General features: G+C 34.9%; 1 protein-coding gene across 2 annotated transcripts in view; it reads left to right on the top strand.

Moving 5' to 3' along the window:
- LOC118267378 (fumarate hydratase, mitochondrial) overlaps positions 1-26,928 on the top strand; it is a 388,013-nt gene that overhangs the window by 52,657 nt on the left and 308,428 nt on the right. Inside the window, exon 1 of one of the 2 annotated variants that reach the window (XM_050694140.1) lies at positions 12,118-12,132. The exons of the other annotated variant lie outside the window; for it this stretch is intronic. The gene's annotated coding sequence lies outside the window, so the exon portion shown is untranslated. Of the gene's footprint in view, positions 1-12,117; positions 12,133-26,928 lie in introns of those variants that run through there. 2 annotated transcript variants of the gene reach the window in all.

Genomic DNA, 26,928 nt, shown 5'->3' with positions numbered 1-26,928 from the left:
TCTACCGAGTCAGTATTGGTCTATAAACGTAAATTATTATGCTAGTCCAGTGCAATGACCCAGTTGCAACTTGCAAGCCACTTTCTTAGGACATAACCCCGAGGGTAGAATAAATGGATTATTTATCTCCGTTAAGGTCTAAATACGCTAAGGAATGGAATTGTACCTATAACCTGGGTGTCTTCAAGGCTCGAGTGAATAGCTTGCTTATGGGTAGACGTGCTCCATCGTAGGCCGTGCCACATCATCACTTACCACCAGACACGGTAGTGTCCAAATACTAAAAGAGATGCCTCATATTTGTCGAGTAATCGCAAGTGCGACCACCACGCAAGAAATGCTGTTTTTAATTCTCGTGTCGGATCAAGCAGTGTTTTTAGGCTCTTTTTCGGAATTAGATTTCTGTTTACGAAAAATTGGGTTATAGGTACCTCACTAATCTTCCATCTGCATACTTTGCAAATACAAATACTGCATATTTAGTTTACATAGCAAACTGTTTATATCACATCGTGATCAAATCAAACACAATACTAAGTAGTGGTACTCGATCGTGAGGTCGTGATCATCGTAGTTGTCATCGATAACACGATTAGGTTTGGTCAATGATACTCTGATCTTGTTTCCAATAATACTTTGGTAGCGTAGTAAATCTTCTGAGTTGGGTGTAGTTGTAAAATAGTAAGACGTAAGAAATTTACTTAGAGTGAAGCAGCACCTAAACTAACCCTTACTTATACCTATTGTAAGGTACCACTCATAGGTCAGTAGAACCGAAAATATCTAGGACAGGTGTCATTTAACGACATTTTGGGTTCCACCTTTAAAAATACTGCCTACCCCGAAGAGTCCTTTAAAGTTAGGAGACGTTGGTAAAGTGAGCGTTTATGTACGGTTTTCCGCTGAAAATTGAATGACATGGTCGGGATTTTTCACAAATAAAAAAATACTGACACAATAATATTTTTTTAATTATCATTTTGATAGAATTAACTAATTGATAGCTTATTAGTTTTTTGTGTATAAGTATATAACGTTCGGTTTATTTATTTAAAGTACATACCTATCTACACGTACTGATTATGTGATAGAAATTGAGACATCAAACCAGTTCTATCGTATCAAAACGTTACATAGACCGGGAGCTAACTACCATTCTCAAGCCATTACGTCGAGCTCTATAAGAAAAAGCAATTTCACACAATATAATGATAGCTTTTCCAATAATTAATTCTTCGTACAAAATCTGCATATCACTGAACGGGCTCTTGGACTATAACGTACTAATACCACCTTTATTCTTTAAGCAATAGGGTGGTTTTTGTATTTTATAGAAATTCGTATCATAGTTATATTATACGTATATAGTTATGGTACATGACTTATGGATCTTGATTGAAGTCAATATGATTTTCTTAGCTGAACCGAACTGAAGAGATAAATTGATATTATTTGCTTAAGATATTAAAACTTTACACATGGTAGCATTTTATGATAGTAAAAAGCATGTAAGCATATTTAAATCTACTACAAGACGTACACTACTTAACATGGGGCTTCCAGACCCAATGACTTTGAGATGGGCCAGTTGGATAGTAACAGTTGCATCCAGTGGCTGTCAATGACCTTTATTAGATAATTTGTCTATCTATTATGCCCCTTTAGGCAATTCTAAGGGCGCTTTTCCACCAGATTTGCTATGTAGCTATGCTACGAAGATGTAATAGCTAAGCTGTGAAACTATGTGATCGTTTTCACTGATACTAAGCTATGTAGCTGTGCGAGGAAGATGCGCAACTCGAGTATGCGATATATTGATAGTAGGGAAGCCATCCATAGCACGCATCTTTCTATATAAAAAAACGTAGCTTAGCTAAGCCCGTTTCCACCAGGCGTAGGCGGTGTTCTGAACTAACTAGCTTACATGTAACTGTCAATTATTGGTTAAATGGGTAGAAGCTGAGTATTGTACCAAATATGGTCACATTGAAGAGGCTTGGCCCTTTCATTATAATTGGCACATTCACACCTGTAACAATTACTGCGATATAGTGGCACTGTGATTGTGGTATTGTATTGATGTTATTTTATCTATCGTCACGCCTTTTATCTTCGACGAGATAGGATACTGTACACTGTACAATGTACACCAATTTTTGACTACTTGTGTTTAAAGTCCTATGTAATAAGGGGGAGCCTATTGCCATATCGTCATGATACTGGGCACAGTTCCAGACTCTGTGCTACTACTGAGAAGTTTTCGAAAAGAACCCAGTAATGATGTTTTTTTTTATATAGTAAGTAAATTTATTAGAATATTTTATGTTAGGTAACCACGAATTGTGCGGGTCTGCAGGCGGCGAGCAAGCTCGCATATTGGTAATAACTACTCCTAATTGTTCGACATTTTTTTTCCAAAACATCAACACAACATTTTTTTCTAATGAAACACTGTCATTTTAGTCATTTAAGTATTTCATAATTTTTTTGGCTCGGATTGCGACCTAAATAGGCATAACACTTTCATTCTAATCTGAACCTTATCAATAAAATCCATATAAATTGACTATTATTTTGTAAACAATAACTTTTTGAGAACATTATCTATCATATCGGTATCTTCATTACAAAATCAAAGCAATCTGTAAATTAAATCAAAAGTGAAACGGAATGATTTGTCGCTTCTTTTCGCACTTTAATTGCTAATTACACGAATAACATCCATATAATTGTTCTGGTAATTGAATTATTTTGGTTATTTTTTTGGTGTAGTAATACGCCTGTACCTGGGTATCGTCTTTTATTTTCAGAAGCTAAAGAATGTCAGATATAAAATGTAACACTAATCTTTGCGAAATAATTTACTTAACCCGTTTATCTAACTTTGGTATGGCTGCGCCGTTAATAGTCTCACAGCAAACAGTCTTCAAGGTATTTTTTATGGTTTTTTTTTATCAATATTACTTTGAATGAAGAATTCTGAATTTGTCTGATTATACAAGTTTGCAAAATTAATATAGGTACCTAATTGGCCTTTGATCAGCCATCAATCATAAATATGAATAGGGTATTCCAATCCGTTTAAATGTGTTAAAGAGCCATTTTTTTGTACTTTTAGAAGTATTTTCAAGTGTGTTCTCTTACCCACCTGCCAACTATAAGTAAGTATACCCTCTTATGCAGAGGGCCTAAAGTCCAGCAATAAACTAGTATAACGTGCTGTGAATCGATAATAAATTGTGATGAGAAATGATTGCTTACCATCAGGTGATCGGCAAGCTCGTTTACCGGTTTATACCATAAAAAAAATATTAATTTGTTTGTTAGTCTGTAAGCCTTATGTAAAATTTCGTAAATAAACATATAAGAGACATATTAAAAAAATCAACAAAACATTTTGGAAAGCCTTTCGCTTTCCTCCAGCAACAGTTTTCAGTGCGGAAATATATAATAAGTATATCAAAAATATGTTCCTATATACGTGTACGTACTAGCGACGCCGGTTCCATACGAGTGAATCTTTGATTTTTATCTCATAATGACTGCAATTGAGATCGTAATTGTACTGTCACACTCTACGACATACGACACGGTCTACATTATTTATTGTTGTTTTTTACTTTTTTAATTGTTTCTTATCTTATTCTCTTTGCGCATATCTTTTTGTAGGTTAAGGTTGAGAATTGGGTGGGTTGTTTATGTATATTATACTTTGTTGTAATGGCAACTCCATTACAATAATCTCATCAGCCGCAAAACGTCAACTGCTAAATAAGGGTAAGTCGTCCTTATTCTTAGTATAGTAACATAGCACACAGAGATGTGCTGTAATAATATGATGTAGGTACTAATATAAGATGTATTAGCTAAGATGAGAAACTATGTGATCGTTTCTACTGATACTAAGCTATGTAGATGTGCGAAGAGGATGTGCGGCTCGAGTATGCAAAGTATCGATAGTAGGGAAGCCATCCATAGCATACATCTATAGCACGCATCTTTCTATATAAAAAAACGTAGCTTGACTAAATCCGTTTCCATCAGTTCTAAGCTATGTGTACCAATCAATACGATTGTTGGAAACCAAACGCATCCACATCAACATATCATAGCACATATCTGGTGGAAAAGCACCCTTAGTGACTTTCAGATCGGCAGGTTTTAGTGGCTCTTTACGACGTTTGTTACGATGATACTGAAAGAAGGTATTCTAAAAGTTGGAAGCAACCAGCATTTACCAGAAGATAGTTAGTTAATTACCAACACCAGTCTAGACTCGAGCCATCAATTATAGGAATTATAACGTCCTTTATAACTTTAGCATAATTTGATGAAGCATGTTACCATTTTAACAATGTACTATTTTGTTACCCGACTGCCAAGGAAGGGTTATTTACGTATTTTATATTTTGTAGCGTATAATAGTTTCTGTATTCCATGAGCGTACATGACACGTGGTGACGTCTAGCTAACACGATTAATTGACGGGAAAATGCGTTGCAGTGAACAGTTTTGTGCATTTTTTTATAATTCTTCGTGACCTGACAACCCATCTAGACATTCCTATATGTAATCAGAGTTTATAGAATAAAAATATTTTCTCTAATTAAATACCTATTTCATTCTTAGATTATTTGCGAAAAAATGCGCAAAAATATTAGTTGATCGATTCGCACTATAATGTTTCAAAATAAAAATATGCTGATAATACTCTCACTTTACTAAGCCAAATCCGATGGAAAATAAATAAATACGTCAAAGTTTCACCATGGAAAATTGATTGTCAACGAAAATTCTATGGTAGAAGTGGGCCTATCTAAAAATAAAGTTATAAAATAAGCATTATACTTAACTTACTTTTCCGATATTTCGCAAATATCGGAAACTCATAGACATAAATAAACATGGTAAATATCCCGTTTTAAGTTCTAATTTTAGTGTTAGTGACCATGTCAGTTTAAAAACTTATAGCATTATACTTGTGTTTATAAGTCTCATATTTTAACGAAATTCCGCCATGTTTTACAACAATTTATTTTCGCGCCATCGCAAAAAAAATAAACAAAAGAAAAGTAAGTACTCACACAAAAAATGTCGCATAAAATCCACAAATAAAAAAAGTAAACTTAAAAAAAATGTAAACTCATTTAAAAAAACACACATTCGAAATTTCAAAAAAAGAACATTGAATTGGAGCTCACGTCATCACATCACTGCGAGCAATAGCGCAATGATTCCCTGCTCAGTCAACAAACCACTGCTTCTATTTATTTTACGTTACATTGGAAAACCAACCTTATCACCAAAGTAACTAAACCCATTATCGCAATACTTTCTACTAACGACATGCACTGTATGGATAATTTCACTTGTCAAACAAAAAGTAACTTTAAATTTACAAAGTTAGAGTGTGTTTTAGATTACTTAAAATATTGTAAAAGGTAAAAGTAAAAACGATGTAATTCTTCAAGTAAGATTAAGTACTTTATATTAAAGGGCCTCTTTGATAATGATGCCGTATTCAGATTAAGATGTTACTCACAAATACTTTGAAGGCAGTATTTGTTTAAGGGATTAGTTTAGGGCTGCCATCTCGAGAAAATTTCATAATGTATCTTGAAGAAGAAACTTTAAATGTAAATTCTTAATAAGTAGATAAACTACATGTGCTATTCCTTACATATATATACAATACGTAAATGATCAAATAATGTATCAGGGAGATTGCATTTTTTTTAAAGAGTAAGCACAATAGTTTGGAACAAGCATCTAGCTTCACTGATAGACAGACTGATGGACAATTCAATTTGACGTTTCAAAAATGCCTAATTTAGGATAAATTGAAATAAATGCTTTGACTTTGACTTTCACCAAAGGGAGCCTTAATGAATATCTTGATGAGTTAATAACTCAAACATTGCAATGCCAGTTAAAGATGTGATTACTTATCAAATAAAACAAAATATTGAGTATGTACTATCAAATAAATTTAATAAAAATTACAAGTGCGACAGCCGGACAAGGGGTCTCGTGTTTGATTCCCGGGTCGGGCAAAGTATTGATGGTTTTTATTCGGTTCATTGAAAATTTCTCATGGAGTCTGTAAATATCTCAGTAGTAGTACATAGATTAGTGCCCAGTACATGGCAATAGGCTCACCCTCTATTACATGGGACTTATAACACAAATAGTGAAAAGTGGGTGTACATTGTAGGTACAGGGGCATTACGTGCTGTAATGTGCACCTCTGCCTATGCCTACTCCTTCGGGGATAAAAATATCAGATTTTTTGGGAATTTCAACCCTAAGTAGTGATGGTATGCTTAAGCAAAATATCTGCGTGTAGGAGTTTGTAATAAGCTGATAGAGGCGTACTGTTTAGTTCTCTCATGTTGGCGCCACTGTCACTGAAGATTTTGTCAGTCCAATTACTGTCACTGTTCAAATGTTTACTTTATCTATTTAATGATATCGACTTTATAACAATAATAATATTACTGTATTATCATATGAACTTGAGACGTGATATTTACTTACCATGTTTATTTATGTCTATGAGTTTCCGAAATTTCGGCACTGTTGCAATCGCCATGATTACGGGTGAAAAGTTCTAATGATAATGTTAGAGACCATGTCAGTTGAAAAAAATACTGTATTGTCCTAAAATCCGCGTCCGCGTTCCTGTGTATGTGAACTTGTATGTTTGTAAATGCATGCACGACATAGGTGGATAAAAACCTAGTGTGGGGCAACTTTATCATTATTTTTGTAACTAAACAGCGTGAAACAGACTCTTAATAAAGGTGATAGTCTTCCATCAGTTCCAGGTAATGACAGTGATTGTAACTGTGGAATTTACTATTAATTTTCATATAATAGGCAACAGCTCCAATTTTTTCGGAGGGTCGTATGAAAAGCAGTAAACCGGCGCAAATCAACGTTGGTCTTGTACCTCTAGTGTTGCGGTTGTCCCAAGGCGGTGCTGATTGTTTATCATCGGGTAATCTATCTTTTCATTTGCCACCTTAGTAGTTTCTTCAACAAGTACGGGGTGAGCCTATTGCCGTATACTGGGCACAATTCCAGACTCCGTGCTACTTCAGAGAAATTTTCGAAAATCCAAAAAATGCCCAGCCTTAGTCAGTCCTTATAGATACTTACTTAGTAAAAATTTAAATGTCTATAATATCGTGTAAACTTCCCACATAAGAAATACTAAATAAAGAATTTTCTGCCTACCATTGTCTTTATGTTTTCTAATTAATTAGTATTCCTAGACAAGGCATAAGTAATTTACTTAGTAACTTTGCTATTTTGGTACCTAGACAGGTAGGTAACAGACACTTTCTCGTAAACTATGCTAACTTATTAAGATTTTACGATAATGAATAAAAAATACTGTCAGGAAGTTACATCATTTTAAAACATTGGTAACTTATTTCGATTACAATCTTAATATTTATTTTATTCTGCTTGATGGTTACAGTGGACGAAATACGTTTACAGCTCCATCTACTGTTTCATATTTACACTTTCTATTCACTCAGCCAGCACTTTCTCTACATTTAGTTCGAGAGATTGTTTATAGATGGCGCTGTTCACAATATTACACTAACTTAAAAGACCAGTCTTGTGTTACAGTAAAAAAATATAATGATAGTTATAATATTGTCTGTTATGATTCTTAATTTTGTTGAAAAACTATCGCGTCTAGTAACAGGTTCATACAAGAAAATAGATATAACATTCTGTGGATAAAATAACTCGGAAAGAAAAAATAATAACTGTATTAAATGAACCAACATCACAACTAACATTTCCTCTTACATTAACAAATTAAATAAAAAGTATGTATTCCTAACGAAATAATATTATCTAGCGGACTAATGTATCCAGTATACCTTGACCTTCCATTTAGTGAATCGTCGGTAATAACACCATAAGACTTTTCCTCTATGGGGGTCTTTTATCATGGTCCTACTGAAAACGTCCGTAAGTAGGTATATACTGTTTATGGTGGCCCCTTTCACATTAAACTTAATTATAAAACTTGAAGGGGATGTAATTAAATTATTTCTAACATAATCATATTTTTTTATTCGCTAATGAAGTCGAAACATTGCCTATTAATGTTAATTGTTAATTACGATAATTGCTGTTGGTTTGTTTCTTAAAAGGGAGGCTGTGTTCTGGTTTGAAGATTGTAGGAAATATCGTGAAAAAAATAAACATTAATATTTTATCTGTTATACCATCATTAGTGTATTGTAGTAATGGATGGTACATATAACACATTAATTAAAAGAACACAATACTATTAAATCGGAATATCCTAATTTTTACCCTTGATCAAGAATGGTTACACTAACAAAAGGATATTTGAAATTTATATGGTTTATACTCTAGTTACTTCTAAGTACATCTACCTGCCAATAAAAGGAACAAACAGACAGACATATATTGTAAAAATGTTTTGTTTCGTATGTATCGTAGGTATAATGCATGTATCTATACTAATATTATAAAGCTGAAGAGTTTGTTTGTTTGTTTGAACGCGCTAATCTCAGGAACTACGGGTCCGATTTGAATAATTCTTTTTGTGTTGGATAGCGCATTTATCGAGGAAGGTTATAGGCTATAAATCATCACGCTACGATCAATAGGAACCGAACAGAGCGGGTGAAACCGCGCGGAAGTAGCTAGTATTAAATATGCATGAAGTACAAAGCACGTATTACAATATTACAAACAGACACTCTTATTTTATTTATTAGTCTAGATCCCACGTGCACAATTAATAAAAAAAATCAATAGCAAATCATAACCCTTTGTCACCCCATGGATCCAGGTTTCAATTACACTCACCCCTCGATACTTTGATTGACATCAATGGTCCTTTGAGCCAATACCGGTGTCCGTAACCCAACAGTATTTACTAGTTTGGAAAAATAATCAATATTCGTGGGAGATATAATTTTTTTCTTAACTTTTGAAGACCTTGTTTTGTAAAAGCCGTGTATATTAAGTGCTAAAGTAAAAAGATAGCTTACATAAGTATCCACCGTTTTTTGTCACCTAGAATATACCTTGATAGATAGTTTATTCCTTAATGCTAAGCACTACTAACTCTAAACTCCCCTCCCAACATCGTCGGGTTTTACAAAATTAAAAAAAAATATATATAAAATTAGTATTCTTAGCTCGGTATTCCAAATCGACAACTTTAATTCGGTAGTCGCACTTACCAAGTCACCAGAGACCTGCTATGCTACCTTGCTGTGGATGAGTTTGGCCACCAAGCATATTAATTGGTACACATAGCTTAGCACGGGTGGAAACGAACTCAGCTAAGCTATGTATTTTAAAGATGAAAGCAAAAGATGTGTACTATGGATGCGTGCTATAGATCTTCCCTACTGTGTCGACACCAGCAATTTATACTACGCTAACTCGAAATTTGGAAAAAACTTTTTTATGCCTAGTTGCTTAAAATGTGTGTTTACATACGTCATAAAAAATTGAGAAGAAATATGCAAAAATAAGAAAGTTACAAATCTTATAAAACGCTAAGTAAAGGTACTTTTTGAAATCACTCGATTTATATTACGCCAACTATTATTAGCGGAGTGTGCGCGGGCATCACTTTGGTCAAAGTCTGTCCAACACTGCACTAACTCATAGTTAGCGTAGTTTAGTGCGTTAGTGTGTATACTTGTTCGTTTGTAAAATGAACTACTTAGCGACTTTTACATAGTAAATACTTATGTGTTAACGTATTAATTAGTTTATTAATGGTACGTTGACTATTCTTTTTGTAAGTAAGTACATGTTCTTTATAAAATATTGAAATATGCATCAGATGATTGATCATGCAATACGACGTCCCGTACTACACTACGCTAACGTTAGTTAGACGTGTATAAGATGTAACATTTTTTTGATGAATTACGTTTATATACAGCTAACTTGCGCTAAATCAAAAAATAGAAATAATTAAGGAAATATAAATATGAGATATTACAATGAATAAATTAAATATTAAGCATACCAAAGGACATCAACCAAAATGGGCTAGAGTTTTGAACAGCTGTATTGAGAAAAAAGAAGTTCACAAATAATTTAATAATAATATTTAATGAATTTTGATTTCTATTCGGGAGTGTAAATATAAATAATATTAAATAAGAATAAAAACAGTTTTGTAATTGATTTTTGTTATTATCGGTGACACTGCCATGACAACAGTTTTGTGACAGTTCTTTTTCGTATTATATTGTGAATATTATTTTGATTTTGGCTATTTTTGACGACTGTGCTATTCAAAATGGATTCTGGTGATTTTCTATTCGATGACCCCGGCTCACTCTTAGACTCAGTACCCGCTCAAACGTTAACCCTGGCAACGAAGCCGCTTTACATGACGACGACCCCGTAAACTTGGACTTTCCGATTTTGCCTAGTGAATCTATATATTGTGTCAATTGTAGAGCTGAAATCACTCACAGGAGAAGACACAATGTTAATCTTGTGGAAGTGCAGCGAGTTATACTGCAATGGATCGCACCACAAGTGGTAAGTCATTAAGTAAGTAAGTGTAAGTGGTTGCTGCGCTCATATCATGTCTGTGATATGGTATTTAAGTTGAGCAAAGCATGAAAATGTAACTCCACCAGCTCAGTTTCTAGAAAATGTTTTGTTAACATTATGAAAATGAATAGTTTCACAAATAAACGATTTATTTTAAAGTGTTGAAGTTTTTTCATATATTATGTTTAATTATTAATTTGATACAAAGTTTCTTATCTATACGTTTTCTTTGTACTGTAAGCCGCTCAATAAAGTAAAAAATAGTACAATATTCTCATGTTCACGTTCAAGCCCAAACGCCATACAAAGTGGTTGATGTCCTTTCAAAAAAGTATCTTAATTAATGTAAAAGTTATCACGTTTTTCCCTTTAAACGCCTCTACTGTAAAGTACGCTTTTTGAGTTAGCGCAGTATAAATTGCTGGTGTCGGTGTGTGTCTTCCCTACTCTCGATACATCGCAAACTCGAGCTGCGCATCTTCCTCGCACAGCTATATAACTTAGTATCGGTGAAAACACTTAGTTTCATTCAGTTTTCTACATAGTACATCTCTGCTTAAAAAGAAAAAATCCAGAAAATCGTCTGAAAAATCTTTAACCTTTTTACGTCAGAATAAAAACGTGAAAGAACTCACAGGTATTAAAACAATGCGAAGTTTCAAACACTCGGTATCTAGTTCTGGACGAGTGAACAAGTAACTTTCTTACTGACCGACCCATCTCATTGGGTGACGTTATCAATTCACTGCTCTTGTTTTCTATGCTGAATAAAAAAAGATTTTGTTTTTAAGGACTGAGACACATGAGCGGGCGAGAAAATATATATTTTTTTTATTTTTGTTATAAATATTTCCATTCGATTGGGTAGTCTTTTGTTTTGTGAACACATTTTTTGTTGAGGTGATGTTTTGTCTGTACCTCTACCATAAGTTTGAAGCAATAGTATTTGTCGATAGTCGCTAGCTAGGACGTAACTTTTTTGTATGGCAAATTTTACAACGCCTCTGTTGGTCACCTGTGGAACTAACTATCGGTAGAGGTACTGAATAATATAATTTAAAATTGTAGATCTACGCCCATAAAACACGACACGAATAAACAATGACTTAGTAGAAATTAAACTCAAAATTTTACTTTGTAGCCGCACATATCACTCTACCAACTGCAATAAAGCAATATTTGAAACAAACAACCATCTTAATTAGGTGTTTGACGAAATAATACTTCAACTACTTTCAAGTAGCACCAGGAACCCTTAATTATGTTTAGCATATGCGAACATTGACACGACCGCGACGACGTTGACTTTTTTGCAAAAAAAAACTCACTTTGCATATTTTTTATATAACAAAAAAGCAAAGCAGTCTGTACCAAGCCCTTCAGAACATCTGTACCTACATGAACTGGAGGAAAAAGGGGAAAAAACCTCATTGTGAAATACGGACAGCAGACAACGACTGATGTATTCCATTGTCTTTATAATTAATAACCCCTTTTTTATTCAGAAAATTTTCACGAAAATAGGCATTGTCTATTTTGTAAAGGGAACGCGGGGAAAATTTGCGACTTTTTGATTTAAATTATTCCTGTTTTTTGACACTTTTGTCCCGATTATGTCCTTTTTTTTTTAATTCATTCGTGAATGGTCGTTAAAGGGTTGCGTGATCACGGTAGATGAGGTTGCTTTTTGTAATTGTTCATTACTAATTTTTATTTTTATTCTACTTCCCTAGAAAATTGAGACAGAGATAGAGATTTTAACACAACAATTACTTTTCATACTACTACAATGAATTGTCTTTGTTAATCAATATCCCTTTGTAACATAAAGTATGTATTGACACGTGTATATGTGAGTAATATAAGTAAATGTGACAAAAGACGACAGCTTCCTTAAGTTAATTTCAAACAACACAGACGTCAAACATTCATTCATATCTACCCAAAGAATACGAACACACGTTCATTATCATACAAAAATCCCATCCAACCTTAATTCCGGAGCAAACCATAATATTACATGGAATCGTACTCTGAAAAATTTTCATAAACGTAAATTGATTCCGTAATACGAAGCGACAGGGCTTGCCACGCCGAATTCGACCTTGGATCTGTCAATTTTAAGTTCTAATTTGACAGATTGAAGCGTCATTATAGACACATGGATGAGCACGACTGATTTATGAAATTCTGTTAAGGGAAAATGGGCTTTATGTTTTGGGTGTTAGGGTTTATATTTTGGGTGGGGAAGTTTGTAAAGGAAATGCTCCCGGGTCCCGAACAAGTTCTCTGTATTCACTCTCGAATAATCGATAGCTGACGTCTGGCCTCCCCCCGCACAGGTGGTCACCCCTCTCTCATCTTTAGCTAAGGGTGGGTTCTATTGGGACGGATTTTAATCGGAAAGTCTGGGAGTGTTACTGTATATTTTCCTATTATTTTATAGCTTGCTTAGCATTGCTGTTGAGCATAACTTTGAGCTGTTAATTGTACCTACATGTCAATTGTATCTACCAGAATAAGAAAGCTTAAGGACATAGTTCATCATGTAAAGCCAGAGGCTTAGACACGTAATTATGAATTTCTAGAGAACTACAACTAGTTATTGTAACAGATAGAGAATTTTGTAACTTTATTATAATCCCCGATTCCCCAACAATCCATAAATTCCTAACCCCTAAAAGGCTAGCAACGCACTTGTAACGCCTCTGGTGTTTCGGTTGTCCATAGGCGGCGCCAATTGCTTACAATCAGGTGATCCATCTGCTCATTAACCGGCTTATACCATAAAAAAAACTTAATCCTCTCGCAGTTTCATTACACATTAGTCGCCCGTGTGCAACAAAAAGCGCAACACCAGAACTCCCCCGTAAACTAGATACAGACGCCCGTCTAACAAGCTCTCACATGAGTGAACTGCCGTTTCTGCGTACTGCGTTCAGTAATTGGGCATTGTGTCGCTTCTGCATTGTTCTGTGACAAACTTTGTTCGGATGTCGTTATTGAAATGCTTCAATAGTTTGTTAGTTTGATTCTCTAGTTGGGTTGTTACTGTTTAAATTGGCAGGGCTGCGATAGTCTAAAGTCTCTAGTGTAGCTATTCTCTAAAGCTGGACCTTAGTTAGATACCCTTGTAGGTACTTAAATAAACCGGAATTGCAAGTTCACCTGTGTTTGTTTAGATAGTCTGTTAGATAAAATACTGACCATTATCTTCCGAAAAAGGTAGTGTTAATTTCACTTACTTTTTGGTAATGTCGTTCATAATGGTGGATCTTATTCTAAAAACTTTAAATTAAATTAACACAACAATCATGGGTATAACATTCCTGATGGGTATAACCTGGGTGTCTTCAAAGTCCAAGTGAATAGGTTGCTTATGGACAGACGTGCTCCATCGTAGGCTGCATCATCACTTACCATCAGACGAGATAGCGGCCAAACGTCGACCCATCAAACGTAAAAAAAAACAAATAATAATCTTCAGAAAATCCTAACAAAAAGAAGATTGAAATATTTTCACCAAAATTGTGACAGTAAAAAAAATCAAGTAAAGTTTGACTGTAGTAGATTTTGGTACGAAAACCCAAACAAAAAATAAAAAACAGAAAAAAATTCACACATTAGAAAATATTTCGCATCCCGCTTTCAAAACGCTCTTTACATTTGAAAATCCATTTTAGTTTAAACCGTGGTCGGTGTCTGTCCGATTCCCTTATCGGGAATTCGAATTTTGTTACGTTCGCGTTCGCTGGGGAAAAAGTGATTCATTATTCCTTTCCTTATGTGGCGAGGTATTTCGCAGGAGTACGATCTCGCACTTTGGACCGCCAGCGACAAGATCACGCAAACAATTGAGACAGATCTTCTAAATTCCCTTTTTGTTTTAATGGATTTTTATTGGACAGTTTTTGTGAGTCGTTCATTTATTATTTTTAGTGTGGTTCAGTGATGTGACTTGTTTTTTTTTTATCTGCATCTGTTGATATGAGGATTACTTTTAATAGTTACCTATTAAGTTAATAAAATGATTGATTCAGATGATTACACCTAGGTCATTAAATATCATTACGATATTCATTGCTTTGTTACAATTGTTTAAAAAATATATAAACAAAAAATACATAACAGCAAAATTGCTACAATTTTTGTCAAAAATCAACATTCCAATAAAATCTTTATAAGCTGAAATATCACGTTTTAAAATCAATAAAAGCAAGACGTGTCGTTCGTAATGATGCCGACAGATGGCGTTATTCTACTTATTATGGAAAATAAAATAAAAAATGGTGGAAATAAGGATATACAGGATGGTTATAAAAGTCCTTCATTGCAAATAGGCCGTAAAGAGAGCCGGATGCGATGCACGACTGTCGACTAGTTAGGAGGGGTGCTAAGTTTTATGGATATTAGAAAGAAGCCTCTGTGAGGCTCTGAAACAACTGTTATTTCACCTATATTCAGTTAATTGTACCACGTGGAACACGTTTAATTGATTGGTTATTCGAGATATTATTTACAATTTAATCGATTACCGAATCGAATGTCTTTGGAATTTGAATTAAGTGTTTTGCTAGAACCAAATTGAAAAAAATTACCTAAGAGAAAATACAGTTACATAACAATGGTACTTTTTTTCATGGGAAAATTATCCAATAGCTTTTCCCGCCTTGGGCGAGGCAAGAAGAAGTGTCAGACTGTTACTGATTAAAACCCCACCCCGTTCCTGCTCCTGCTTTTCGAGCCAGATCCTCGGTTAACCCGCTAGGTAGTCAGTAGCTCCGGATTTTAATATAACAATAATATTGGAAACTAAATACCTAAGATAATTCACTAAAATACATCCTATAGTATCAAGAACAAAATCCAACATCCGAATAACAAAAAACCGCCGTCATACGATCCGAAACTACCCAGTCTACTCTATGACAGACCTCCCCTAGGCTCTAGGCTACATCCCCAGGCAGTGCTCGAATAAGAAAGGGTAGTTTTACAACTCACAGGGGATAACTTTACGTGTTAGGGGGTTGTATTTCCACCCCTTTATTTTAGGGGTCCTCTGCCATCATGGCTACTGAAAGTCTCAAGTTTTAATACGAGATATACCTTTTCCGTTTCAGTAAGTATAAATAGGTATGGTAACTGCACATCTAAATGCGAATTTGGGTTGTTAGAGGATTTTGGGAGTCAAAGGTCGTTGTACTGTTTAAAATTTGTTTTAGTGCTATTTTAGTTATTTAATTAAAGGGTGTAAAATTACGGATCAATCGCAATCGCCGTCGCCCATGGACACGCGAAACACCAGAGGCGTTACAAGTGCGTTGCCTGCCATTTGGGGGTTAGGAATTTAAAGGTTGTTGGGTAATCTGGGATTGGGAAGAATGGGAAGGGTTTAATTGGGCCTTCGGTAACCTCACTCACACAACGCAAGCGTTGTTTCACGTCGGTTTTCTGTTAGGCCGTGGTATCACTCCGGTCGAGCTGGCCCATTCGTGCCGAAGCATGGCTCTCCCACACTTACTTAATCTAAAGCTGAAAATGACTGTTTGTTTCCTACAATTAGAATAATGTATAATGTAAACTGCGTGCATTTTATTGTCAAACTACATACATACAAATAATTCAAGAAAATAATTTTAAGTCCGGTGCATATGCTTTTGGTATATTGCATGCATCCGGTATATTATGCTTTTAAAAACGTAACAAGTTTTTGTAAAACATACTCGTAATATTATTATTTTAAGTTATAAAAAAATAGTAAAATGTTAACAACCTTTCACGGAGTAAAACTACTCAAGTAATGGACTACTTTTACTATGGTATCAACCCTAGAATTGTAAAAAAACATCATCATAACTGTAAATATTATGTTTACATTACCATAACTCACGAAACAGGTACTACGTGTCCAATAACTCTATGGTTCCATGGTAAAAACTATGATTTATCATGAGTATTATTTTTTATGGAATAGGAGGCAAACAAGTAGACGTATCACCTGATTGTAAGCGATCATGGCCAACCGCAACACCAGAGGAGTCACAGGTGCGTTGCCGGCCTTTTAAAAAGGGTAACGCTCTTTTCTGGTCTGAAGGTCGTATCGGTTCGGAATAACCGCCTACTTAATACCAATCATAATATCAAATAACACAATTTCATATCAATAAAACTGTGAAGAGGTAAAGAATTGAATACACTCCAATCTTTTTATCTTATTATCGTTGCCTCATTTTCTCCTGCGTCGTGTGTGCGTTTACAAACATACAAGTTTATGTAGGTACACATGACAACTTGACTGAAACAAGGTTGTTCCGTGCTGAAATCGAACCTGCTACACGTTGCACAACAGCCGATTGCCTAGCTACCGCACCAACAGTGCAGTCATATCTAAGAAATCTCGAATTAAGGCACTTTTTAGGCTGCTAGCAATTGCACAATATTTTCATACAATAAGCTATCCAAATCCCAAAACTAGAAATAATGACTCTGAAAAATTTCGTTCATAAAAATCCCAATTGACTCCGAAAAATATAATTTCGTTCTTAAAAGAGATTAACAATTAAAATAGCACACACGTGCAACGTTCTAAAGAAATACCCCTCGTAAGAGAGTCTCAGTGAGGAACTTCCAACACAGTACAGGCTTTAGTACAGTAATCGCTCGGATTGATGTCAGCAATTTAGCACAAGTCAGTGTCGAGATTAAACGTACACTCTTAAAGAGAAGTGCCTTAGTCAGTGCTCCTATCTTTTTTTATTTGCTTTAAAATTGTGATTCACGATGAAAAAGTCAGGAGTTAATCTCATTAGATTATACTGTTCTGTTATTTTTTTTTTGCTTTGGATATGTGTTTTGATTTGAACATTGGAGTAACTTAGAGAAAATGTATAGTTTTCCATTGTAGTTGTTGAATGTTTTAAGTGTGGGAGAGCCATGCTTCGGCACGAATGGACTGGCTTGACCGGAGTGATACCACGGCCTCACAGAAAACCGATATGAAAGAATGGTAAACGAGCTTGCGGATCAACTGATGGTGAGCCGCCGCCGCTGTTCATAGACATCCTAAACACCAAGGGGGTTTTAAGTACGTTGTCGGCCTTTTAGAGATTAGGAATTTAAGAGTTTTTGGGGAATCGGGAATTGAAGAGACCTCATTCACACAACGCAAGCGTTGTTTCACGTCGGTTTTCTATAAGGTCGTGGTATCACTCCGGTCAAGCCGGCCCATTCGTGCCGAAGTATGGCTCTCCCACACTTAAATAATGTTTCAAATGTCCAAACACATAATTCCCTTACTTACATAATCCACATAGCAATACATAATGTACAAAATATATTATCCCAACATATCAGGTGTAATTTAATTTGAATTCATCGTACAAAGTTTAACAACCCACAAAATTAGATTTTAATTGCATTATAATTGAAATAACTTTGTCCCTGATTCGTATTAGGGATTTGTATTTACTAGATGAGGCTTGATAACATAATCAGGCTTATTTTACTATAAAAAATAAAAATAAACTTGTATTAATGAAATGTGATTAACCTCTTAAGACCAGTCACTTACCATCAGGCGAGATAGCGGCCAAACGTCGACCCATTTCCAATATAAAAAAGTCTTAGTCCGAAACCATACTGTGAGAGCTATTGTACAGCCGGCTTGGTGTAGCTTTGGCTGGCTCCAATGACCTAACCAATCAGAACGCCGAAGAGAGTCTCGTTTCGTTCTTGTTAAATGTAAAACAAACTCGTACTTAGTCTTCTGGTCAGACACTCCCTCCCAACTCACTCGAAGCGGGAGAAGTGACAGGACGATATTCCCCCTCAAAAAAAAAAAAGAAATACACTCCAATCTTGGTATGGAATCTAGATTTTATACTAATAGAGCCCGAAAATTTTTTTTTCACTAATCTGGGAATTAAACTCTCCAAAATCAATTCACAGTACTTCACCTTTTCACCAACCTAAAGTTTAAAATGAAAATCCTCGTAGGTACTCTTTGCAAAACATACTAAAACACCAAAATAAAAAAAAACAAACTAAACACTTTAAAATTAATATAATTATCGATATCAGATTTCATAACATAATTGGAGTGCCACTCAATTCCGATAGTGGTGACAATCACAACGCTGATTGGCATTTAATTAAACATGACTCACGCATTCGATTGATTTTTGGCCAATCAACGATTGAGGATAATTAAAAATCGCACAATACATGGTTGATTAAAACGGACTGGTATCGGCGAGTTGATTTGGTGAAGTGCATGCTGTTGTATGGTGCAGTTTTTACATGTTTCATTGCTTTCTTCTTTGTTCATTATTCAGTAATGTAGCTAGGCGTGAATACCCTAGGATGATAGTAAGTAGCTATAGAGAGTTAGCTGCCTAAACAAAATATCATAAGCCTTTTTTCAGTTCAATGAATTGACAATATTGATACTTATAAGTCGTCGACATATCATCATCATCTACAAAATGTCGATGTGTTATCGAAGCCGCCGTGGTATAGTGTAAAACGTATAAAACTATTTTTATTTTTTAAGGAGGGAAAATCATCTTATGACTTCTTCGAAGCGAGAAGGAAGTGTCAGACTTTTATTTAATAAAACACACCGTACCTACTCCTGCTTTTGGAGACGGAGCCCCGGTAATCCCGCTAGGAAGTCTGCAGCTCCGGAAAAAAAAACTACATCTACCATGCAATTAAACTAAACAAAGGATTTCCGTATACACCTATCATTTACAGTATCATATTATCATATCATAAAAATCCCGACAGACAATATAAAATAAAACATCCTTGACAATATATTACCATCCATCTAGACAAGCTTTGTAAACTCAACTGCGCTCACTTGTCACTTCCATGCGATGTAATATCCGTGACATCAATAACAGGTAGCGTATGGAAAGGGTTTAGCCGCAAGTTGTGGCCGTCTGATCGACTAATTAATACCGTGTACCTACATAAGTGGCTCGCTATGTTAAACTATAGAAGTATCTATGGATTTTGTTGAATATTGGACTTTAATCCGTTTTAGTTTTAGGAAAGTAATTCAAATAGGATATTTATTACTCTGGAAAATAAGAATATTGTACTCTGTTTATTTGGTACGTAGGTTCTGTCTACGACTTCGTCTCAGCTGAATTTATAGCATGGCTTTCCAAAAAATCAGCGAGAAATAATGCCTGGTGAGTCAAGTAACTAAGAATTTGTACAGTTTTTTGAGAATCTATTGTATCTCAAGGCTCAAAAACCTTTTTTTAGCTTATAAAATTGCCACTAATCTAATGTTTACCAATAATTCCTCTTGGGTGAGACAGAGTCGAACCTACAGTGCTTTTCTTCAGTGTATGTTTATTACTCAATCGCGTCAAAACGACTGAAAGAATCGGGATGAAATTTAGAACAGGGGCAGATTATGGTCTGGAGTAATATTTAGGCTACTTTTGATCCCGCGAAAACATGTGCAAATCCGTAGGCAGAAACTAGTGGGCAAATAAATAATAACACTAACTGAACGACTTAAAATTGTTATGCATAAAACCTGCAGTGTTTAATGGAATACCGGTGTTTTGTCCATTAAACCGTTTTTGATGGAACAATTTTTATTTTTTGAGCTTTTATTTTCTATGTTCGAGAGGATTAAAATGGGCGAGCCCTGTGCTGAATAACATTAGATAAATGGATTGAAGAGTGCTATTTTTTATATCGGTTACAGTAAAATTGTTTGGAAAGATCCGGTTTTTTGCTCAATGAAGTACCTACCGTATTTTATGTTTGCACCCACCGTATTGTAATTTTGCACCTACCGTATTGTCTCCGCAACATCTAAAGGTTGACAAGAAAGAATGCCTGTGGCATTATGTGTTCTATAATTGTGGAATAAGTTTATAAACAAACAAATAACAGCAGAAAAAAATATGTTTGGAAAAAAATATAACATTTAGATCATAATATAATTGTCTGTCATCCCAAAAAGGATACAATGCTCCTTTAATGTACCTACTTAATTTGTTGTTAGTCATGCTACTAGCAGTTTTAATAAGCAATAGTGCCATTAATTCGATTGTGATCTCCAAAAAACCTGCCTAAACGAGGAAAATATGGCAAACAATCACATGTAAAAAAGGCTCCTAGTCCATAAATTTACTATCATAGACTATCATCATCATCATCATTAGCCGGAAGACGTCCACTATTGAACAAAGGCCTCTCTCTTAGTCCTCCACGTAGAACGATAAGCCGCCACCTGCATCCACAATGTCATAGATAGTTGATGGATTTAATTCAATTCACTACCACTAATGTAATACAAAACACAATACTCCAACAGCGTAATAAAAATCAAAACCCCACCCTTGAATGACTCGTGAACTCTATCGCAGTTCTGACGTAACTTTGACTCCATTACATAATATAAATATATAAAAAATCTCCCAACACGTTCAACCCTCCCTTCCCCTACAATAAAACCGGTATTTCAAACATGTCAGGTAATAAACTTGAAAGTCGCGTACCATACTTTACACTTAGAGCTAGAAAGGTTTAAAGAAGACGTGAATATTACCTATTGGAAAGTCATTAACTCGATTTGGTGAAAATGTAATCGGTAGTTGAATTTGGCTTTTAATCTTTGAATATTACGACTCTATTTTAAAAGAACACCATAGTTGTATTGCCAATCGTGACTTTATGTTAGAACTAGTTGACCCGGCAAACTTTGTACCGCCTGAAATCTCACCTTTTAAACACTTCTTTTGAGTTCCACAAACATTTCAAGACCAAAATTAGCCAAATCGGTCCAGCTGTTTTCGAGTTTTAGCGAAACTAAAGAAAAGCAATTAATTTTTGTTCACCTACAATCAGTTGCCACCAGATAAGATTGTCAGGAATAGAAATGAAACTGTAGGTGTTTATCTGATGTAGAAACTGAAAATAAAGTCTAAAACCTTTTCTTACTTATCATACATATACGTACAAGTACATTTAATCAGGCGTTTTAATTCTCGGAAATATAGGCAAATATACATTTTTACCAGTTTTATTTAAATGATATCTTTTGTATCACACACACATCATCTTATTACAATACATTGTACGTCAGTGTTCCTCGAAGCTACCTTACAGCAAACCCCCTCTAAAAATTCATACTCCTATAACCTTTCGCATAACTTCTACGAGGAATGTGGCAATATTTCTACGGCGAGCGAAATGTAATTAATCAAAAAGTTTCGCCGGATCCCGCTCCTGTCAGGAATGAGGTGACGTTCGCGCCTCCCGAATACTTTTTCGATTGTTCTTGTAAGGTGTTTTGTTTATACATTCTGTGTTTGTTACGCTGTTAGGTTGTTTGAAATTTGAATGGTGGGATGTCGAGAGGTGATGTGGTTTGTTAAGTTACTAATTAGGACTTTATAAGTCAAATGTGATTGTATGATGTTTTTGTCATGCAAAGTGTGGACTACCCAGTTTACCGGGGCTCCGGCTCGAAGGGCAGGAGTAGGAACGGGGTGGTTTTTAGTCAGTAAGACTCACACTCCCTCTCGCCTCGCCCAAGACGAGAGAAGTAATTGGATGAATTTCCCTTCTTTAAAAAAAAGTAGTCTGTCATATTCGTGAATGAGTATTAATTAAATTCACTTAATATCAGCAAACGGCTAACAGAAGGTTGTATTTTATATTCCATTTTTTGCATAAAATATTTCATTTTCTTAGAACCTAAATACGTTGAAACACTCAATTTCAAGTCAACAATAAAACCAATTATTAAAAATACTATCAACACATTACTTGTGTCATTCAAAGCATTATCGTTACAAAACGACCATTGTAAGATATTAATCAAAATTAATCAAGCCGTACATTGTATATTATGTTCGTTTGACATTAATATTAAGTCCATTGTCCCGCTAACAATGCTACACGTACAACAATTGATCAATGTTCACACAGAACGATTTACCTTCAAAATAAAGACGCGAAATCCCCGAAAAAGGGTCCAAAGGGAAAATAACAATAATACAGCAAGCGGTCAATTGTTTACCCACCCTACGGAACCCTAAATTAATATCACTTCCGTCAACACGTGACGTGTAGGGTAAAAACGACAATTAGGTAGGTACGAGTATAGCTCCTCTTACCCTAAGGTTGGTAGAAAAATATTTTCTCGAATAATGGCAACCCTTTTTGCTAAGGAGCGTGTCGGCTTTATATTTCGGGGAGATGTAATGTGAAAATAAATACGTCGGGGTAAAAATAAGCGCTATTTTTGTATCTCTGGTCTATTTTGGAAAAGTAATTATGCTAAAGGCTACAGATATTATGATGAAACGTCTTGTTTTAGATGGAAAGTCTCATAAAATAGATGACTATTTTAGTTAGAGAATGTTTAATGTTCCCCTTTTTATTTAGACCTTTTCCAATTGGAACTTTACATCACATCATCAGCCTATAAGTGGATACTACTGACCAAAGGCCTCTTCTCACTTGGAGAAGGATTGATAAAGAATCACAGCGACTACTTAAAGCGGGTTGGCGATTTTCAACTTTTAATTTGAAATTATAAGCAATGGTTTCCTCACGATATTTTCCTTCACCGTTTGTCAGTGGTGTCTAAATAATCTTGGAAAGTACAAACATATAACTCGGAAAAAGTCACATTGATATGCCATTGGCCAATGCCAATGGCACTGCCGTTGATAGGTTTAGAACCCGCACTGTCAAGCATAAGAAGCGGGCATCTTAGCCCACTGGCCACCACGACTTGAAAACAGAATTGTTATTTTTTTGTTTTTATGTTATCACAAACAAAACTCCAAAAGCAACACAATTCAAAACAAAGTATTAAAAAATACACATACGATAGCATGCTTGGGATTTCGTTACAATCTTTCTTCAAGCATTTTCTCAGGGGAGAAGTAGAACACAGAGTGTACACAGCAACATCAAGCTGTACAAAACCAGTATAAGCTGACCGTTGAATGTATGAAAAGATCATACAAAGCGAGACCATTATAAACTGGTATGAGTAGCTAGATGCGCTGCCGTGTATGGTACCTGAATTCAAATGTCTATGTAGTCTCATGAGGTACCTTGACTTCTTACATTTCATATATGATATCATTTTTTGATGTTACAACCACGGTGTTCTAAAAGTATGTGGAATGGCACGTATCATATTATTTCTCTTACGTTTAGATTTGCTATATGTATAAAATATATGTTTATCACTTTATGGGATTAATTGTAAATAAAAAAAAAAACAAATATATCTCAATAGTAACACGGAGTCTGGAACTATGCCCCCATTATATGGCAATAGGCTCACCACCTATTACATGGGATTTACTACATAAATTAAAAGTGGTATACATTCTACAGTGTCATTACGTACCGTAATGTGCACCTCTGCCTACTCCTCCAGGGATAGAAGGCGTGAAGATACGTACCTAAGATAATTGGAGTACCTCCTACCGCAAAATAATATCAAAATATTTTCCAACAAAACAATTCAAGATAATTACTAATGCGAACAATATTTAATTCAAAACTTGTCCTTTCGAAAAACATGATCTAATTCACGTGAAGTTTGCAAAGAATGACAGGAGGGTAACCAGCCCCCCCCCCCGGCAGGAGGTGGAAAATTTTAAACTTGTCAAAATTACACAAGTTCGCGCAAGCTGTGGCGGACGGTATTACGGAGAGGTGAGGCTATGTTATTACGATGATGTGACAGGATCGTGACAAATGTTTAAAAAAATAAATTTGGTTTTTTAACCGACTTTAAAAAAAGAGGTTTTCTGTTTTACCTGTATGTATATGTAAGTATTTATGTTTGTGCACTTGATTATCTCATGTTTGGTTGAACTGATTTTGATGTGGATTTCAGTATAGTTTTTGTCAGACTTCAAAGAAGGTTTTAAGGATATTACCCTGACTTTTGAAAATGAAGGCGGTAGAGAAAATGGTGCGGTTAAATTTTTGTTCATTGGCAATGGAATGGAATGGAATTATTAAGGTTTTCCAATAAGCATGCGACACAAAAAATAAAAAATTATTGTCTTTAACTGTTTCATTAATATTATGTAAAATATTATTTAAAAAAAAAGCTTCCAGAATACGCCTCCAAGTTTCGCCTAAAGCATGTAACTCGGATCTTGAACTCGACGGTAAGTTCACACGACACCTGCGGATGAATTTTAATTTGTTCTCCTGTTTTCAGCCTCTTCTATCTTTCAGGGAGGCTTGAGGTTATATTTTGATCACAATATGGTGTTTACGTGAATAATAAAGCCTTTCGTTGTGATATTGTGACTTCATAATAAGATCACGCCTTTGATCCATGAAGGGGTAGGCAGAGGTGCACACACCCGCTTATCATGCATAAGTGTGCGTGTTCGAACAGCAAGTGCCAATGTGACTTTTTTCATGTTGTACTTTCTATGATTATCTGGAAACTACTGACAAACGGCGAATTCGGCCCATTCCATTTAGTGATAAATCTGAAACCTGTACATTTTCAGCAGACAGACATTTTTAAAATTATTATATTTGATTTGACGTTCACAGACGAAAATCTTAGTGAGGGGCAATGTTTTTTAAAAAAGTACAATTAATTATTCCATCTATGAATAATTTTAGAACCTCTGCTTTGGCAGCCATCTTGACAACCTCTCGTCTATACACATAAGCAGTTAATATTAAAAAAATAAACAAATTACCCAGTCCACTGCAAAAACGTCGTCATTTTTCTTAATTAATTCTTATTAAAGGGAGGTCAGAGGGACGAAGTTTATATCACACGGTACCATCATCATCATACCAAGTATATTCGATGCCAATATAAAATACTTTACAAGTTACGATATTAAATATTATTATATTTACCCAAAAGAGAAAATATACAAATATTTTCTTCGAAAACAAATTCATGAGGGGATTTATATTAAGCGACGTTTAAATTAGGAGGGTAGGAAATATAAGACTTTGTGCTTGGAATTGTATAGACAGGACTTGGAAGATAACTAGAAACTTATGGCCGTGTACAGAAGCCACTTCTAAACCATCAGTTTAGTAAAAGGTATTTAACATGGCATAGCACCTTTTTTAAGGTGAGAAAATGATTCAATGTCTTCTATCGCCTTGGGGAGGCGAGAGTGTAACACTCTTTCTGACTAATAACCACCCCGTTCCTACTTCTACTTTTTTAGCCAGAACCCCGGTAAACCCTCTAGGTAGTCCGCAGCTCCAGGTCGGGCATCAGCCCTACTGGGCACCTAAACTAACCTTTTTTGTACTGTTAGGTTTCACTTACAGGTTGGTGAAACCCGAGATGTTTTAAAGCCTTTCTTATTATTCAAATCAGAACATTAGTTCCGGAGATTAGCATTAGCGCGTTCAATCAAACAAACAAACTCTTCAATACATATTTTATTATATTATATTATTTGTATTAAATAAATAAAAATTAATACGTTCCTCTTAATTAATGGTTTCTTCTACAAGTTTCTTATCTCTACGCTCGGATGTAATAAATCGGTGTCTTGGTTTCGTAAATTTTTAAGGAGGCCTATTATAAATCATTCGTTTTTCATAACATTTTTTACGTCTATTTTTTTTTCTAAGGCTTACTTAAGTTTCGTATGCCAAAAGGAACTTTTTACGAATTTTTTCTTTACGTTTTTTTTTTTTTTATATTTAACTTGTTTGTGCTGAGAAATAGAGTGTGTTTTAATATTTACAGGCTAGTAATTATAATTTTGTTATTTAATATTTTTGTCATTTTCTTTTTTTAACGTTGCTTCGCTATAGGATTGTCTCCTGTATCGTGGGTGCATTTACAAACATGCAAGTTCACACACACATCATACCCTGACCAGAAACAATAATTTGTACCGCCGCGTCAACCGTCCAGTCATTTTATGAAAGACTACTTTTTATTATTAGTTGGTTTAGACATTAAATGGTGTTTTAAAAAAATGTATGTAAGTTATATTTTGCCATATCAATTAAAGTAACGTTCCTTTTTATTTTGGTCGGTTATTTTATCATAATTTTAGTTGGAATTCTTAGATTTATCTAAAATGTATAGGCAGTACCAAACCGTTAACTTACCGCTACAATAAAAATCTCTCTCAATTACCAATTTCAAAGAAAAACTCGTACCCAACACCTCACTCAATACAATTCTATCAACAAAATTAAAAAAAAGAAACAAATAATTTATTTACACAAAAAGACTCTCGAATTATTCACACAAAATAAAATCGCGTGCCGCCATCACTACTTACAAAAAATTCAAACAAAAAAACAAAACAGAGAAACAAATTG

This window comes from Spodoptera frugiperda, chromosome 6 (assembly GCF_023101765.2).
Source record: "Spodoptera frugiperda isolate SF20-4 chromosome 6, AGI-APGP_CSIRO_Sfru_2.0, whole genome shotgun sequence".
Lineage (NCBI taxonomy): Eukaryota > Metazoa > Arthropoda > Insecta > Lepidoptera > Noctuidae > Spodoptera > Spodoptera frugiperda.
The sequence above is the reverse complement of the archived record's forward strand: the minus strand, read 5'-3'. Positions and strand labels throughout refer to the sequence as shown.